Source organism: Microcebus murinus, chromosome 10 (assembly GCF_040939455.1).
Source record: "Microcebus murinus isolate Inina chromosome 10, M.murinus_Inina_mat1.0, whole genome shotgun sequence".
Lineage (NCBI taxonomy): Eukaryota > Metazoa > Chordata > Mammalia > Primates > Cheirogaleidae > Microcebus > Microcebus murinus.
Genome location: NC_134113.1, coordinates 4,840,438 through 4,854,012, shown reverse-complemented (window position 1 = coordinate 4,854,012; position 13,575 = coordinate 4,840,438). Strand labels below are relative to the sequence as shown.

General features: G+C 64.8%; 1 protein-coding gene across 2 annotated transcripts in view; it reads left to right on the top strand.

Annotated features, from left to right (window-relative positions):
- The first annotated feature begins 1,139 nt into the window (after positions 1 to 1,139).
- Positions 1,140 to 13,575, top strand: part of PRR5 (proline rich 5) — a 49,925-nt gene continuing 37,489 nt past the window's right edge. Inside the window, exon 1 of one of the 2 annotated variants that reach the window (XM_012757527.2) lies at positions 1,140 to 1,188. The gene's annotated coding sequence lies outside the window, so the exon portion shown is untranslated. The remainder of the gene's footprint in view (positions 1,189 to 13,575) is intronic. The other variant, XM_076006922.1, reaches the window with a different exon arrangement.

Genomic DNA, 13,575 nt, shown 5'->3' with positions numbered 1-13,575 from the left:
CCCATGCTTGGTGGCTTGCAGGGGCACTGCCTGGCAATCCTGCCCCGCCCCCACGACGACCACGTTTACAACGGAGAAACCCTGCGCCTCGGTGGGGCTGTTTAAATGAAGAGCGAAAAGAAATCCTTTTAGAGGCCGGGCGCGGTGGCTCACGCCTGTAATCCTAGCACTCTGGGAGGCCGAGGTGGGCGGATTGCTCAAGGTCAGGAGTTCGAAACCAGCCTGAGCAAGAACGAGACCCCGTCTCTACCAAAAATAGAAATAAATTAATTGACCAACTAAAAATATATATACAAAAAATCAGCCGGGCATGGTGGCGCATGCCTGTAGTCCAGCTACTCAGGAGGCTGAGGCAGGAGGATCGCTGAGCCCCGGAGATTGAGGTTTCTGTGAGCTAGGCTGACGCCACGGCACTCACTCTAGCCTGGGCAACAAAGTGAGACTCTGTCTCAAAAAAAAAAAAAAAAAGAAATCCTTTTAGAGACACCGGGGTGCGGGACGGGGGCCAGGGTGGGACTTTGCACCAGGGCATTGCTGCTCAAACCGCACAGAACTTTGTGCTCGCCCCGGGGGCTGGTAACCCCGGCCCGACCCAGAGCCGGGCCCCTGCAGTGTGGCTGAGGCCAGAACCGCTCTGCTAACAAGTTCCCCGTGGCCGGCCGGGAGGGCAGGCCGAGGCCACACTTTGAGAACCGCAGCCCCGCTGCTACTTTTTGTCGCTGGATCCGTTCGCTCACCCCATCCCCCACCCTCCGGACGGGGGCTGGGTCTGTCGGGTCTTCCCTCCCGGCCGGGACCTGGGGAGGGGCGCGCAGGGGACCTCCGAGGACCGGCCAGCAGCGGGCGGCGGCGTCGCGGGCAGAGGAGCCGACTTGGGCCCGGTGACCCGGGACGCCCGCGCCGGCGGGCACCGCCCTCGGCCTGCGCAGCGCGGGGCGGGGCGGCAGGGTGGGCGCGCGCCCCGCCGGTGGCCGGGGAGGGTGGGCGTGCCGCGGCCGGCTCGCCGCCCTCGCGCGGGTCCCTCCGGCAGCGCCCGAGCTCCGGGGCCGCGCGGCCGTGGGCGCCCCCGCGCGGGCCGGGGGGCGGGGCGGGGCGGGGCGGGGCGGGGCCTCCGCGGCCCCCTCCCCTGCCCTGGGCTCGGCTCCGGCTCTGCGCGGCGGCGGCGGCGGCGGCGGCGCGGGGACCAAGGTGAGCGGCTGCGACGGTCCCGAGGCCCGGCGGGGAGGGGCGCGTGGGGGCCACGCGCGGCCCTGCGCACGGCGGGGGCCCGGGCGGCGCCGGCGGGGTGGCGCGTGTGCGGCGGCGCCGAGTGCGGGGCCCCGGGGTGGGGTAGGGGTCAGGCGGCATCTGCAGGGCAGGGCGGGCCGGCTTGGGTGGGGGCCCAGCCTCTCCCACTCGCAGTCTCCCGGGACCTCCCGAGCTCGTCCCCTCTCCCTGGCTCTCTCGCCCCTCGCCCCGCCCCCTTCTCTTTATCTCTGAGTTTCTCTCCGTCTCTGCGGGTGGGTCTCTCTGGGTCCCCGTCCAGCCCCCAGTGCAGCTGCCTGGTCTCCAGATGTGCCTCCCCAGCACCACCCTTCCCCATCGCAGCCATCCCCTCCCCATCCACTGCCCCCCTTCATAGAGCAAACAAAGATGGGGGGCCTTCCTTTCAGAGCCCTGTCCTGGCTCAGCCTGCAGCCCCCGCCCCTCTGGCCTCTGGCCTGGGCCTCCAGCCATGCTGGGCAGGGAGCTGGCCCTGCAGACTGGTGGGGGAGAGGCAGCAGGAAGATCCAGGGCAGAGGCCCTGGGGCTGCGGCACTCAGGGCTCTGGGAGGCGGGACCCTGGGGGGACCCCCCACCATCCCTGCACAGGTGAGGATACTGGCAGGTCTGCCTGGCCAGGGCTCTGAGCCTCGGGCCAGATCCATTAATCACTAGACCTCGTTCCAGGCAGGCCTGACGCTTTCTAAGATTTTTTTCCAGTAGAGCCAAGGGAGGGAGCACATGCTGCACTGGGGGGGGGGGGGTCCCTGGCCCAAGGGCCACAGGATGTGGTCTCAGCCACTGGGCCGCTCCCTCCAGACAGCCTCCACTCGCCCTCTGCCGCATGCTGGGAGTGACAGCTATGGACAGCGGCCGTAAGGCCCCGTGGGGCGGCATGACTGCCCAGGTGATTAGCGATGCTCTTGGCAACAGCGTGGCCGTGCCCACGTGTCCAGGGATCCCGAGGGCCCGAGGCCCAGTCCCTGGACTGGATGTGGAGGGGACGTCTGTCCCAGACCTCAGGCCCCTCGGACCTTCTCCCAGCCCAGCCTGGGGAATCCTTCCTGGGGTGAGCTGGGGGTTCTCCAAGTGAGGTCCCGGACGCCGGGATCCCCCTCCTCAACCACATGCTTGATAAAAGGCCGTTCCTGGGCCCCTATGCTGAGCTGCTGACGGGAGCATCGGGAATCTGCATTTGACACGCCCCCCCATTCTGGTGCACATTCGGGTGTGAGCACCGCTGGGCTATAGGGCTGGATGGGGGGGGTGACAAGGTCATCTGTCTCCTTCTGGCAGGCAGCGAGGAGGGCCCAAGAAGGGCCATCCTAAGGCTGAGGCTTTGCCGTGTCCCTGGCAAGCCACCCCCCTTGGAAACCCCGTCCCCCATGGTCTGGGACTCCGAGCCCTTTGTTTAAATTGCGGGGATGGGGTTGCTGTGGAGTCAGGCAGCCCTGGGTCAGCATCCCAGCTCCACCACTGGCTGGCTGTGTGGCCCTGGGCAAGTCACTTTGCTTCTCTGGTCTTTGGTTTCCTAATCTGAAAACTGGGAATCATAATATTACCCCCAACCATGGGACAGTGACAGCAAGGTGCAATGCCTGACTCATCACACTCACACACTCACACTGTTGTGTGTCACGGCTCCTGTAACTGCCTGGTGATGGGGACATTCGCAGGGACCTAAGTCCTCATGGGCTGGGAAGGCGGTCTCTGCAGAAGCGTCTGGTAGCTAATGGGTTTTTGTTTCTAATGGACGGCTTAAAAGGCCTGGGGCTGCTTGGGCAGAGCTGCCTGGGCAGAGGCGAGTGGCGTTGCATGGTGCCAGCGTCCTGCTCCAGACGGGCACTGGGAGATGACCCCTGGTGTCAACCCCTCCCACCCCCTGGCAAAGTGGGGGCGCAGACACTGGGAGGGGTGGGGGTGAGGGAAGGAAGCAGGAAAGCCGGCCCAGATGTGGGCATTCACGGATGCGAGCACATTCTTCCGGGACATCTGTGAGAACAGAGCTCTCGTGAGGCTCCCGTAGAAGGGCAGGGAAACTCATTCATTCACTCAGTCACTCATTCACAAAGACCTCGGGGCCTGGCAGACAGCGAGGAGGGCCCTGGAGACTGAGGGACCCACGCAGAAGGGGGCAGGATGCAGAGCCGTCCGTTCCAATGCAGGTGTCAGCAGCCCTCTGGGGCAGACAGCAGGGTCAGGCGTCCGGCCTCAGGACCCCCACCCGGAAGCCCAGGGGGCCCTCGGGGGTCTGGGCACCCAGCGAGCGGGACCCGCCATCTGCTGGGTTAGAGGTGAGAAGTGTGAATCAGACTTTGGGCCGTTATGCAGACGTGGCTTAGTGGAACAAAGAGGTAACGACACAGCCCTCATTTTGCTTTTAACCGCAATCCCTCTTTTATGTCTTAAAATCGAATCTTGATGGGGGAGCACCTAGGGGGATGGGGGCTTTGAAGTCCTTGGCGAGCGTGTTTCTTGGTGACTTCGGGAACCTTCAGTCTCAGAGAGCAGGCCCCGTGCCGTGTGGTCTGGAGCCCTCGGCTTCCGGCCCCAGGGCCCTCGCCCCAGGTGGCCCAGGAGGGGCCAGCAGAAGCCACGGGGGCAAAGGCTGGGGGCCCAGGGCCAGGCCCACCTGCCTGACCTCCCCGAGCAAGGCGTGGACTGGAGCGACCAGCGTAGGTGACGGAGACAGTCTCGTAGCTCTGTAGTGACGGAGTCCTGTAGTGACAGGGTCTTGTAGTCTTGTAATGACAAAGTCTTGTAGTGATGTGGCCTTGTGGTCTTGTAATGACGTGGTTCTATAATGCTAGCTGTGTAATCTTTTAGTGCTGTGGTCTGGGAGTCTTGTAGTGACATGGCCTCGTGGTAAGGCTGTCCTGGCATGAGCCGTGGCGTTGCCGTTGGCATGAGGCTAAGGTCAGTGTTGGTGCCCGCTTTCTGGGGTGGCCCGGGGATACAGGTGCTGAGACAAGTGCGGTGCCCTCTCGGGGCCTGGCGGAGGGAAGGCCTCAGCTGGTACCCGAGGAGCGGGGGCAGAAGTGGGGCCCGCCGTTGTGTCATCACGTGCTAGGGCAGGTGGTCTGGGTCTCTTTTTAAAACATCACCAGGAAAATATATGTGTATCCATTTCATCAGAGACAGCATGCTCCGCTCAGTTCTGCCTCCAGAGCGTGGGCTCGCCTCTGGAAGGGGCCATGAGGGGTCACTCTCTGTGCCTCAGTTTCCTCATCTGTAAGCAGGAATTTTGCTTTCTGCCTTGCATAGTTTCTAGGATGGGTAGGGGAAGGCTGTGAAATAATAATAGCAACACATATCCAGCCCTGTGCTGCACCAGAAGGCATCTGAGAGGTTTTGCATGTTTGCCCTCATTTGCCCTCTGCAGGCCCTGTGAGGTTAGTTACTGTTGTGGTCCCACTGTGCAGCTGAGAAAGAAGAGGCACACAGAGATCAGCGTCTTGTCCATGGCTACACTTTTGGATCTGATTTAGATGGTCTGAAAGCCATGCACCGTGGCCGTTTCTTGGTGGATAAACATGCAGCCTCTGCTTGATTACTTTCAGTGACAGGGAGCTCACTACTCTATAAGCCCCTGCGATTATTAACCTGGGACTTGGGTAGGTGGTGGTGATGGTCCCCGGTACAATAGACTCAACGTGGAAAGGGAAGACAGGGAGAAGATCCTGGGCTTGGCCTTGGCCTTGCTGGGTTGAAGGGGCCAAGAGGTCCACCGTGGAGCGGTGGGGAGGGCGGCCCCAAGTTCTGCATCATTCACAGCTCTGGCCGTCTCAGCCCTCCCACAGACCAGGCCTGAGGCTGGGAGAGGAGAAAGCGCTCAACAAGGAGGATAAGCAGTAGGCACTCAATAATTCCTAGAGGTGGACCAATCCTACTTCTAAGGAAAGTTTAAATTATAAAACCGACGGGCACGTATTGTATAGAGTCTGGAAAACAGACTGATTTTACCTGTAACCTTGCCACCTGAACATCATCGTTTTTGTGTATCCATTTCCAGGCTTCCCCCCCCCCCCCAATAAATGCACCCTGGTGTAGAAGTGGTTTCATCTCACCACATCTCCCGCGTTCTTTGCTGGATGTGACATCGTGAGTGTCTGTCCTGCTCCTGAGCAGTCCGGGACTTCCTAGGCAGCAGTGACGAGTTTCTGGTGGCTGCAGTGTCCTGCCCCACCGATGTCCTATCATCTGCCTTGGGGATGCCCCTTCCCGTGGGGCCTCCGTGTGCGCAGTGATGTGGAGAGCTGTGTGACCTTGGGCAGGGCCCTGACCCTCTCTGTGTCTCAGGTTCCTGCTCTGATGACAGGTGGGAGCCAACACCCCTGCCACAGGGGTCTGGGGGGAGTGAATGAGGGGAGCAGGTGAGGTGGCAGGGGCACGTGGCAGGGGCTCACAGTGTGCTGGCCACTGTCACCGAGGTCGAGGTCACTGTTCTCATTTAGGTCGTGTCTCCCCAGTTACGCTGCGGGCTGACAGTCCGCACTCCCAGCCGTGCCCACCCGAGTTCCCTGCTTTGAGTCCTGGTGTGCGGCTCCCGCCAGGTGGCGCGAGTCTGTGTGGGCGGGGTGCCGGAGAGCCTTCAGTTAGCCGATCTCTTCTTGTCCCCCACGGGTGGGGATCATAGCTCCTTTGTAGAAACAGGCTCAGAGAGTGTGCTGGGCCTGCCCACGGTCACACAGCGGGAAGCGGAGAGCCAGGAATGCTTCCTGGAGGAGGTGGCAGTGGCCCTGGGCCAGCAGGATGGGTATCTGCCTGGGCCCCGGAGCAGAGTGTTGGTGTTCTAGGCAGGGTGAAGAGGAGGAGGGGAGCTGTCCACGGGGCACGGGGGCTGAGCCCAGCGCCCAGCACCCGGCGCAGGGTGGAGCAGAGTGGGGGCAGGGTTCAGGGGTGTTTGCTGAGCTGACCTGAAGTGAGAGCCGGCAGGCATGAGCTGTCTGGGCCCCCGTCCCCCCTGCACGCTGCCCCGGCCACTTGCTCCTGTCCGGGCAGGAAGGGGTGCTCTGTGGGCTCGGAGGCTGCGGGCACCTTCCTGGGGACGTCTCCGGGAGCCGCGATAAAATATTCATCAGCGGCAGCTGGGCTTCCCTGCGCGCGGGGCGCAGTCGGGGGCAGCTCCCACCCAGGGCCCGCAGCCTGGCTGTTCTGCTGAGTCACGGGGGCCCAGCGAGCCGCCCGCCCTCGTGCTCCGGGCCCCTCCGCCCTTTGGCCACGTGGGTGCCTCGCAGTCTTTGCAATGTGTAAGCCATTCGGCCACCCGCAAGGCCAGGGCACCCCGCGTGGTCAGGGCTGAGCGGGGTTTCAGAGCTCACCCGGAGGTGCAGGCCGGCCAGGTCGCAGGGCAGAGGAGCCCAGCGGGCCAGGACCCCACCCCGAGCCCACCCTGGCAGCGCCCCGCCTCCCGGGTCCTCTTGGCACCCGGCAAGGTAGGTCCTCTTTGCGTCCGGGGTTGGCAGTGGGGCACCGAGGTTCGGAGAGGTGGGCGCAGTGTGTCGGGGCTCAGGGCTCTTGGTGGCCGAGCAGAGATTCGGCCCCGTCCGTGGGACTGCGAGACCCTGCTGTATGCTCCCGGCCCCGCGGAGCCCTGCTCAGTTCCAGCCCGGAACTGAGCTGGGATGTCCGTCCACTCTGATGTGGCACAGTGCTGTGACTTCGGGTTTGTGCTTTTGATTTTCAGAGTAGCAGCAACAACAAAAAACAGTAGCAGATGGCTCCTTCCTACTGCTGCGTGGCGCGGGAGGCGGCACGGGGCTTCTTTTGTTCACTCATTCATAAAACACATTCTGGGGGCACTGGCCACAGGCCAGCGTCCTAGGCTCCGGGGACCAGCAGGGGACACGTTGGGTGGACTCGTCTGTGGGGAGCTTATGCCGTGGTGCGGAGAGCCCACGGATCTAGAGAGGGGTGGGTTTGTGCTGTGTGACCTCAGGCAGGTTGCTCCACCTCTCTGAGTCCTAGTCCTGGATTTGTGAACTGGGGCTAAACTCTGCTTTCTCCCTGTGAGCAAGCGAGGCTCACACCCGTGTCCTTGTTCCTCCTCACGGCCCCGCATCTGCAAGGCCTGGCTGGCGCAGATCGGCCTTTGGAACGGCCCCGGTTTCCAGACAGGCCCCAGCAGGCTGTGCCGTGGGCTGCCCAGGAAGCAACCGGGACCCGGTGTCTGGGGCGTTGGGCTCCAGCTCATGTGAAGGCGGACGTCGTGTCCAAGGTGTGAGCTCCGAAGGGGAGCCCTGGTCCCCGGAGCCCCTCGCCAGGCAGCCGTGAGAGAGAGCCGGGCCGCGTCCAAGCTACTGGGGCGCTGTGCGCGGCCGGGTCATCTCCAGCCCACCGTCCTGCACCCTCGCCGCTGCCCCTGCACGCAGGCCTCCCGCTCCTGCCCTGTCCTCTGCCTGCTGGGCTTCTGGTTCTCCAAGCCTCTGAAAGGCGCCCTCCTCCAGGAAGCCTTCCTGGCTGCTCCAGGCAGGTTGGGCTGGTGCTCTCCCGACATCCCCGTCAGCCTGGACTCTTCCCTTGTGTCTGAGACGGCGCCTGTCGTGTGCCGCTTCGCAGCTCCGAGGGCTGGGCTGTGTGTGGCTGGTCTCTGGGCCCCAGGGCTGGGCTGGGGTGAGAGGGTGGGGTCCCAGCAGTGCCTGGTGAATGGCAGACAGCCAGTGAGAGCCAGACATCCAGGGCACGCGGGTTAAGGGACAGGAGGGCCCAGGTGGGGAGCTGTCTATGCAGACGGGGCTTCCGTTCCCCGCCTTCCAGGGTGGGGAGCTGTCTATGCAGACGGGCCTCCGTTCCCCGCCTTCCAGGGTGGTGGGGGTTCAGCTCAGGATGCTGCGGGTGGCGTCTGACAGACACGCACAGACAGGCGTGGAGAAAGCACAGGGAAGACACGCACCGAGACGGGGACCGGTAACTTCTCTGGCAGTTTGTTTCTTCTTCCACCTGTTCTGTATTTTCCGGACGTTCTGGGGTCCTGTGCTAAGCCCGCGGGGCAGCTGCCGTAAAGACACAGACGGGCCGGTCTGATGGGGCGGGTGTGACCAGGCACAGACCCTGGTGCGATTGGAACCGTCCAGAGGGAAGCCGGGGGCTGGGGAGGCCCGGAGGAGGAGGCCCTGGCCCGACGCTGAGTGAGTGAGGACGGGTGGGCAGGGGCAGGGGCAGCTGCTGCGGTTCGGGGCCTCCCACCCCAGTCATTTGTTGACCGACTTACACGACAGATGCTTCTCGGAAGGGACGGTGCCAGGTGCTGTGGGGCACAGACGCTGGTGCCCACCCTTAGGGCTGCAGGGTCCAGGGTTCGAGTCCCACCACTGACCAGCTGTGTGGCTCTGGGCAGGTCGCGCGACCTCTCTGAATGCCAGAGGCGTCATCTCTGAAATGGGCAAAGTGGCACCTGCCCTTCACCAGGAGGGTGAGGCGGGGGGCATGGCAGCTGCCCTTCTTGGAGGCCCCTGTGGCCACAGCCTGGGGTCGCCGGCAGCAGGGAGGCCGGTGGCAGGGAGGCTGGCAGCAGGGAGGCCAGTGTGGAAGGGCTGCTGTGGCCGGGACCAGGCCTCAGAGCAGTGGCCAGAGCGAGGGGACAGAGCCGGGGACAGCACCACGGCGCCTGCTGCATGTGGCCGCAGAGCACGTGGACCCTCGAGTCTGACCTGCCTCCCCTCCAGGGAGGTCTCATCTGCCCACCGCATCACAGAGGCCGTGACGGTGGCGGCGAGGTGTCCCCTGCCCTACCTGAGGGTGGGGGAGGTGCTGCCCAGTGAGGCAGGGCAGCCTCGTGCCCACGGTCAAGGTCAAGGTCCGCGGCCCAGCTCGCGGCTGCCGGCCCCAACACCAGGGCGGCTGAGGACCTGGGGGCCGGCAGACTGGGGGCGGGCGGGGCGGGCTGTCACTGTCACCGAGCTCAGATGACTTCCTCCTTGCCTGTGCACTGGCACGGGGCGCTGCAGGCGGAGGGCAGGGGAGAGTCGGGGAGAGACGGAGGCCGCCCGTCCTCCTTCCCCTAGGGACTGCCCTGCGCCCCTGGTTTGCGGCTGGGGCACCGGGCATAGCCGCTGGCTCTGGCCCCGGATCGCCATTGGTGAGACCCCCCACCCCGCCCCCCTGCCTCACGGAGCAGGCACGAGGCCCGGGGAGCACGCCGAGCCCAGCAGGGGCAGAGGCCGGGCCGGGGCAGGATCCAACGCTGAGCTCAGGGCCAGGCACTTAGCAGGTTCTCAAGAACCCCGTGGGTGAGGAGGAGGCTGCCCCCCGTCCGGGAGTGGCTCCCCCGTCCGGGAGTGTGGCGGGGGCGGCCGGGCCTGGCGAGGGGGAGCCGAGCAGCTGCTGGCCGGGTCACACCTGCAGGAGCCAGTGAGGAAACAGACGGGTCTCGTCCCGCAGAGCTCCCCGAGGCCCCTCTGAGCCTCCCGGGGAAAGTGCCCGCTGCAGCAGGTGGCCAGGACAGTGCTGTCCCCTAACACACGTGTGTGTGTGTGTGTGTGTGTGTGTGTGTGTGTGTGTGTGTGAAGGGGCAGGGCTCACGGAGAAGACTTTGGTGGTGAGGTCACCTGGAACAGGGTTTTGCAGGTTGAATAGGAGTGGGCTGACCAGACCAGGCTTAGGGGAAGGGCACCCTAGATAGAGTGAAGAAGGGCAGGCATGTGGACACGAACTGGGCCTGGCCTCCAGGGACAGTGCCTTTCACCAGGAAGCGGCCTCTGCTTTCACTCGCTCAGGGGCCTTCGTGGGCGCCTGCCTCCCCTTCCTGGCCCTGTGGGTGCCCTGGAGCCGCTGACCTGGGCTCCCTGCACCTGCTGCCTGGCCCCCGCTGGCCTCTCCCCGCAGCAGAGCCCTAGAGATCCCCTTTCTGTCGTCCGCCCTTGAGTCTGGGGAAATCCCCTCGGGCCGAGCCCGTGCCAGGGGGGTGGCACGGTCTGTGGTCGAGGTAGTCACCCTCCTCGGGGCCACCCGCAGCCTCGGCCCCCACCCCATCTGCCACTCACGCCCAGGACCGCAAGACAAGGAGCCGGACCGCGGTGACTCAAAACCAGAAAAGGCCGACATCTGGACGATGCCCCCGGGGCCCAGGGCAGGTGGGGGCATGGCCGCCCTCCCCGCCCGGCACCCCGAGGAGGATCGGAGGGAGGGCAGAGGCCAGGACACTGTCCACCCCCTGGCTCCTGGCCCCTGCCCAGCCGGCCGAGGATCTGCCTTGGCCCCGTCACAGGGCGCCTAGTGGGCCCTCGGGGACTCCTGCGGGCGGGTCCCCCAGCCGGCCGCAGATCCAGTCCCTTGGGGCGCGGGAGCACTGGTCCTGAGCCTCAGTCTCCACCGGTGAGCTGGGAAACTGCTCCCAGGCCGCCCGGGGAGCGGAATCGGCTTCCACGTGTGTGAACTTCTGCTCGTCGTCGTTTATCGGGGTCCGTGGGTCACTGGAGAGGCAGCGCCCTGGTCCTTTGTCAGAATGCAAAGCCCAGGAAGGTGGCTGGGCCCTCCCAGGGCTGCGTTTCCTTTGCTGACAGCGGTGGCTGGTGGGTGCCCTGGGCTGGGCAGGGTCCTGGGGTGCAGGGAGCCAGGAGTTCCCCAGTTGGTGAGGGTCCCGGGGCCCAGGCGGGAGGGCAGGCTGGGGGGGCTGGAGCTTTCAGCTAACAAGCTCGCGGCCCCCCGGACCCCTCCCCCGTGCCCACGGAGCCTGAGCTGTGAGCCCGGAGCTGGGCCGGAGCTGGGCCGGGTGACCCAGCCTCGAGGGCCTTGGAAAACATGCCGACAGGAGGTGGCTCCCAGGCCCACCCCTCCTTCCACGCCCACCCTCCTTCCACCCTCGCCCACCCGTGAGGCCAGTGGCGCCGTCCCCGTGAGACGCCCAGGTCCTCACTGGCAGTCGTGGCGGACCCGGTGGTAGGTGCTCAGAGCCTGGCTGGTGAGGCCTGGGGAGGGGACAGGTGGGGGCAAGGTTGCCCCTTGGAGCTGGGGGGTCTGAATCCCCCCGGGTGACGGTCCTCCTGAGCCCGTCCGCTCCCACACCCGCAGGCCCCCAGCCCGGCTCCTTACCCCGAGCCCGGCCCCTCACCCCCAGCCCTGCCTCGTCCCGGCCTCACCCACAGCCCCGCGTCCCCCACCTCTGTGCTCCCCCTCCTCTGGAGTGCCCGTCCCCTCTCCAGCTTCATCCAAAGTCCTGCTCACGGGGCTCGGTGGGTGCAGCCTCAGTCCCCAAGGGGCACCCTGTCTGCATAACACCAGCACGGGGCCCCCACCCTCCAGGGGCAGGCCTGGGACAGCAGCCATGGGGGTGGACATGGGGAAGAGCATGGAACGGGGGTTGGGGGCCCAAGGGTCCCCTCCTGCCTTCGCCCCACTGCCTGTTCGGCCCGGTGCTGCCCAGGCTCAGCCTCCCCTCCAGCCCCGTCCCCCGGGCCGTCCTGAGGTTGCCGCAGACAGCAGGTGGCCTCAGGGCTGGGAGGGCTGGTGCCATCGTCCACGCCCGGGCGCTGGGGTTCAGCCCCCTCCCGTGAGCCTGGTCCGGCCCTGGACCAGGGCTGAGGTCGCCCTTGCAGGCCTGGTTGAAGTGTCACCTCTGGAGCAAGCTGTGCTCCCTTCTGGAACCCTCCAGGCAGCGCATCCTCCTTTCTGGGGAGGGGAGGTGGCAGCCCCGGGGCATGGCCCGGGCACGGGCTGAGCACCCCCGAGTGGCAGCTGCCGGGATTACCGGAGGCTTGTGTGGTGCGGGCCAGCAGCACTGTAGGCAGCTTGTGGCTCCCGAGTCACAGCTGGGCTCAGAGCTTGGCCCTTCACCCACCCACGCTGCAGCTGGGCCTGCCGCTCAGCTGCCCGCCCCAGCCCCGGTTTCCTTGTCTGAAAAACATGGGTGGACTCTCTGACCTGGCTTCCGCGCAGTGGCCCCAGAGAGAGCGTTTGTCCTTTTCCCCATGCACTGGGACATCCTGCTCTGTGGATGGCCCTACATGCCCCACCCATTCGTGAGGCCTCAGTCTCCTGGTCTGTAAAATGGACAGCTGGGCGACTTCCAGGGGCCCTTGTGCCTGGTCCCTGAAGGAGGCAGGTGGGGAGGGCCGCGGGAGGCAGAACCCCGACAAGGCACCCAGCACCCTTTCTCGGGTGCCCTGCCCCCGCATTACAGTGGAAAGCAGGGCCGGGTGGTTCTGCACCGCCCCGTGTCCATTCCCAAACTGAAACCGAGTCATGCATGAGGATAGTGCGGGAGACGTGGAGGCCCTGTGGGCACCGGGAGAAGCTCCCCTTCCCGCCCTCCCCACGCCTCTGGGGCTGGGACCCTGCCAGCTCTTGCTCCCTGGGTCTGAGCGTCGCTGCTCCCCGCTGAGTGGGCCGCTGGGGGACGCCCTGCGTGGTGCTCTGCTGGGCTCCTGCGCCCGCGTGCCTGAGGGGCATAGCCTCACCTCCCTGGGGAGTGAGCCCTTCGCCAGCCCTGTCTGCAAAGCAGGAGCAGCAACACCTGTTACACCAGAGGTGTTGTGACAGCGTGATCGTACGTGTGCGTCCTGCAGGCCTGTGCTTGGCTATTAGAAGTGCCCACAATGTAACACCCATGCTTGTAGTAGTGCTATAATCATTATCAACACGGACTTGGATGTTTTCTTAAAAGCATGCCCGAAGATCCAATGAGATACGGACTGTTTTTTTTACTATGAGCCTCCTAGCAACAAGAGCAAAGAGGGAAAGAGGATCACTCACTAGATTAATAATGCCCTTGAGATGAATGGCAGCTTTTCCTGGTAGTGAGACCCAAGGCGCGGTCCTCCTAAGGGCCCTCCTCAAGGGCCCCCTTGTGAGGTAGTGGGCAGCATCCTCAGCATCCTGGCTTGATCCAAGGACCTAGTGTCCAGAGCAGGGCCCCCAGGATCTTCTAACTGCAGAGAAGAGGGAGGGAGGCAGGCATCCGCAGGGGGCCTGCAAGGGGGCCCAGCGAGGCCCCATAACCTTGAGACAGCTTCGGAGTTTCGTGTGTTTATCTTCAAAATCCATGAAATTTCACCCCAGTCTGCAGTAGCGCCATGTGTATTTTAACCACAACAATAACGTCTTCCCTCCACCCCAAATCTTTGGGTACCGAGGATGCTCCATGCAGACGGGCCGTGCTTATCCGTCAGCTTCTCCTCGAGGCAGGTGTCCCCACCCTTCCAGAGAAGCCAGTGGAAACCACGCCCTCTCCCCAGAAGAAGGCGCACTCACAGCCAGATGTTTCCTTCGCCGACGCAGCTGGGAGCCGGCTTGGGCGCCCAGTCCCCTTCCAGGCGTGCCAGGTGCTCGCTTGGGCTGCTTAGGACATTGCCAGACGCCAAGGAAAGGACAGGGACTCAGCACAGAGAATGCTTGCTG